The 5,052-nt window shown below is 40.9% G+C and overlaps 1 non-coding gene across 1 annotated transcript; it reads right to left on the bottom strand.

The window, feature by feature from the left end:
- Nucleotides 1–4,649: 4,649 nt before the first annotated feature.
- On the bottom strand, nucleotides 4,650–4,755 carry LOC127077385 (small nucleolar RNA R71). The gene has a single exon (XR_007787202.1). It is a non-coding gene; the product is annotated as a small nucleolar RNA R71 (small nucleolar RNA).
- Nucleotides 4,756–5,052: the final 297 nt, after the last annotated feature.

The raw sequence follows: 5,052 nt of genomic DNA, 5'->3' as shown, positions 1-5,052 counted from the left end.
TCCCCCAAGCGTGCTAACTTGGTTTTTGTGCTAACGCTGTTTTGTGTGTCGTTTTGCATGTGTTTTTGTTTAGGGTATTTAAACACTCCTCTCACACTTCACACACTTTTCACTCTCACTCACTCTCAAACCTATTCTCTGAAGCATTTCTGCAAGCAGTTCATCTTCATCAACAATGGATGCTCAACAACAACAAGTTTTCAACTTTTCTCAACAAATGGAATCAAGCACCACAGCCCAAAGCACAAGCATTCCCACTCCAACAGTTACAGGCGTAACCATTACTCCAGTGTACAAGGAACCCCATGTTCTTGATCGTGAGCCTCATATCAACCTGGCAACTCCGTTTGAGGGACTGGAAGTTTTATGTGAATCACTGGTAGACTTCAACAACATGAAAAGGAATGGAGTTAACCTAACTGAAGAACTTCGTCAACAAGGTTGGGAAAACTACTTTCAACGGCTCTATGGCCCTGTTTACCCAAACCTCATCAAAGAATTCTGGAGATTTGCTGACGTTGATGACCATTTCATAGTCTCCTATGTATTGGGAGTCAAGATAGTGATTACTGAGAAGACAATTGCCTCACTGCTGAACATGGAGAAAGCTGGAGGAAGAAGGATTTACAACATCAATCCTAGGGCAAAATACATTGCTCAAGGAATCAATCCCACCATCTTCAAACTCAACACTGAAGGCAATCCATCAAAGAACAAAGAACTTCATCAGAACCTCAGAGTATGGCTCAAGATCATTCTGGGAACCATTCATCACCGCCCAGCATCAAACTCCTCTGACTACATCAATACAGATCAGAAGTGCATTCTGTATTGCATTCACAAGGGTTTGAAGCTTTGCCTCCCAGCACTACTCTTCAAGTATCTCAGAGACTCTGTACGGGAGACCAGAAACAACATGAAACCCAGAACCTACATCCCTCTGGGAAGACTTTTGTCTGATGTTCTGATCGAAAATGGGCTTGTAGATCATCTGGAGAAGAACAAACTTATGGAAGATCTGGCGATAGATACTGGAAGGCCTCTGAACGCCAGAAATCTGAAGAGTATGGGAATTCTGAAGAAGATTCAATTCAAACCCACGTTGGACACCTCTTGGGACGCCTTGAAAGATCAGAGGAAGCTGCCACATGGTCTTGCAAGGTTCTACAAGAATGAACCCAGAGAAGCAATCCTTCACTATATGCAGTGTCTGAAGGATGAAGGAGTAGACATCTCTGACTTCAGACTAGACGATATGCTAGATTCAGAATCAGACTTCGTCAAGTTCAAAAGAGGTCCCTCTGAAAAGAAGTCTTCAAAGGCAAAGAAAGCAAGGCTAGGAGAAACTTCTGAAACAAGATCTCCAGCGCCTCTGCAAGTAACTACTGGTAAGTCTGCTCCCTCTATTCCCTCTAAACCTCTTGTGGCTTCCTCTAATCCTCTCCCAGCACCTATCTACACCACCTCTGAAACCCCACCTTCTACAACCAGAACACACAACCTCTACCCAAATTTAATCTCGCCCATACATCCCTACCTTTATCTGAAGCTGAAGAAATGAATCAAACCACTTCCTCCTCTTCAGCCCCAGAATCACCCCCTTACCTTATCCTCTCCTATGACCCAGAACCTTCTGACCCCGCTTCTCCCACTTTAGCCCACCTTTATTCTCTAAACCAAAACTCACAACAACCACAACAACCTCCACCTGAACCTGAAGTCACTTCACCACCCCCAGAACAAACAACCAACAACCCTTCTGAAGCTCAACCCTCTGACATCACCCCCCAAAACACTTCCGCTGAACCTAAACCTCTAACATTAAACCTAAGCCCTCCAACCTCTCCACCTCAAACCTCTGAACCTGATAATTCCCTGCCTACCCTAGAGGAAGCCATAATGTTGTTCGCAGGGGCTTCAGTACAGAAGGTCAAGTCTCTGACCATTAACTCTAGCATCAGTGATGATCCTGACTCTGTAAGGACACACTGGAACAGGGTCATTGGATGGATGACCTCTGAGGCCTTCAAACTGAAGCACATCTCTGAGCAAGTCAGAAACGACTTCATCAGAGATGCTGAGGCAAGACTACAAGAGAGACTTGCCAGAGAAGCTGAAGAAGAAGCCAGGAGGCAAGAAGAAGAAAGAGCTAGACAAGCAGAAATCCAAAGGGCCAAGGAAGCTGAGGCTAAAGCTCTAGCTGATGCTGCTGCTGAAGCTGAAGCAAAGGCAGCTGCAGAAGCTGAAGCCAGAGCTGCTGAAGAACATAGTGCGCTGACTCAGGGGGAGTCCCCTTCTGTCATTCCCATGGTTCTCAAGACACTTGAAGAACTTCAGAAAGACCAGAAGGAACTAAGAGCCAGAATGGACAAACAGGACACCGTCAACGACAACATTCAGAACATGCTGGCTCAACTGCTTCAGAGAATGCCTCCGCCTCCCAACCCTTAAGCACTTAGGATTTTTTTGTTTGTTGTCTTGTTTTCCTTGTTCTGATGTTTGCTTGTTTGCTTTCTTGCCATTGTCTCTGTTGCTCTATTATTTGAATATAATATCTTTTTGATTATTTTGTTTAAGTCTTTTTGATTCTAACAAAAAGGGGGAGAAATCAATATAGCTCTGATGAAAATTGCCTAATACCCTAAGCACTCTGCAACATGCTTTTCTTAAAAATAAATTCATCTAACATTGGACTTAAGAAATTGCAGATAGTATCGAAACCTCATTGCTTGGAAGCTCTGGTAAGAACTTCTGAACTCCCTAGCTCATCTCAGGGGGAGCTCCTGATCTGATATTTCCTGTTTCATCTGCTATTTAAGTTTGTTTTGTCATCATCAAAAAGGGGGAGATTGTAAGAACAAAAATTGTTCTACAACAGATTCCATGATTTTGATGATAACAAAGGATGAAATCAAAAATGGCACCCTAACGAAAAGTTTCTAAGTGTGCAGGGTTCTAAGGAAAGAAGGAAGAGATCTGATGACGTCATCAGATACAGAATCATATCAGATACAAATTATCAGAAGATCAGAAGCATCTGAAGTAGAAACACGCTCAAGAAGTTCTAACTCTGAGCAAAACAGCAGAATATCAGAAGCATCTGAAGAAGAAGTGCACTCTAGAAGTTCTGACTCTGAACAACGGTATATCATTCCAGAAGCTCTCAGCGTCATCTGAAGACATCATCAGAACTCCTTAAGATAAACATCAGAAGCTCCGAATCAACACAGCAAGATTCCAAGATTCCCAGAGTCACGCAGACTTTGATAATGGATTTCCTAATACAGAAAGAGTAACGTTAACTTCAAATTCAAATGGAAAGGAACTATATTTGGAAAGAAGTTATTCGGGGAGACAAAGTTGTTTTGGCAAGAAACAACAGAAGTTATGGCATTAATTTCTATTCAAGACAAATTATCTGCCATCAATTTCAACGGTCCTTTCACTCCTATATAAAGGACAGCAATCAACATTGAGAGGCGCGCAAGCATACACTGAAACATTCTCTCTCTCAATCTTTCACAAAGCTTTTGCTTAGAACGTGAAACACTCTTTTGTACTTACTGTTGTAATATTTGCTTATCTTAGAAGCACTCTAGATTACATAGTCTTTTTATCTAGTGTTTTATTTCCTCAAGTGACTCTGCGCAGTCTGTATACTTGAGAGGACTAAGAGATCCTTCTCTTAGACGTTGGTTGTAAACAATCTTTCAAGATTAGTGGATTAAGTCCTTGTTGAAGGCGAAATCACCTTGGCCGGGTGGACTGGAGTAGCTTTGTGTTATAAGCGAACTAGTATAAATTCCTTGTGTGGTCTTTATTTTGAAAAAGCGCTTATTTTCCAAAACAATTCAAACCCCCATTTCTTGTTTTTCTCACCTTCAACAAAATTAAGAGGCTAGCGAGGATCTTCAGTGTAGTATTAGAGATGGTTGTCTCCATTTCTCAACAATTATGATAGTGACCTAGATTCGAGTCGAAGATGATCTTCTCATGGAATTTTGTGGGAATTAGGAGTTAATTCTCACATACGGCACCACTATTCTGTTCTGCAACTAGAATTAGGTGTATATTAATAATGAAGAATCTTAAATCGGTTGTGTTGATCTCCGATACAGTGACGCGGGGGTTGACCTGCAAGGCTAGCACTCTAACGCCCAAGTCAGTTCAAGATTCAAGATGAGTGTAGTAAGAAGTGGATATCATAAAATGTACCTTGAATTTCTCGTGTTATGACTTTTAAACCTTAGGCCATTTGAAGTAGATTGACATTGATTTGGGCCTTGGCTTTTTGCACTGAGGTTAAATGCACTTTGTTCATGTGGAATGAGTAGATGTTTTGTTGTTCGTTCAAGGCTCGTGATTATCCTTTGGATTCTACATCAATGTTTAATTGTCACAAGAGGAAACCATCATATTATTAATCATGTTCATTCGTAAAGATCAACTTAAGAAAAAAAATTATTTTTCGCTGCATATTTTAATATGTGATTTCCATTCACATTGACGCCATTCGACTAAGGTTTTTCCCTTTTTTGTTAAGGAATGAGACTAGACCGGGTTATATTCTTTACCATATGATTCTATCACGAAATGGGATCAAGTGAGAAACACCTTCCTACCTAGAATTCCCCCATAATAAAACAACCACACTAAGAAACCAACTTACTACTTTTACTCATAAGGATAGTGAATCACTCTAGAAGTGTGGGAGATATTTAAATATATGTTGATATTATGTCCTCATAATGGGCTTGAGATATGGTTGATTATACATACGTTTTATAATGGTCTTCTATAGTCCACGGGGACGACAATTGACGTAGTTGTAGGAGGGGCACTCATGAATAAAAGTTTAGATGTGCATATATGGTGACTGAGACCTGAATTAATGATCCATGGTGTAAGAGAAAAATCATTGATGGAAGGATTAACAATACATAATTGATTCATGGGTGGATGATCAGTGAACCTAGAAGAACCAACCTGATTCGAAGCAGCAGGTGTTAAACATTGACTAAGGGATGAGTTTTGAAAAGGAGTTAATAGCTT

Source organism: Lathyrus oleraceus, chromosome 4, assembly GCF_024323335.1.
Source record: "Lathyrus oleraceus cultivar Zhongwan6 chromosome 4, CAAS_Psat_ZW6_1.0, whole genome shotgun sequence".
NCBI classification, from domain to species: domain Eukaryota; kingdom Viridiplantae; phylum Streptophyta; class Magnoliopsida; order Fabales; family Fabaceae; genus Lathyrus; species Lathyrus oleraceus.
Note: the sequence above shows the minus strand (reverse complement) of the source record. Positions and strands in the feature narration are given on the sequence as shown.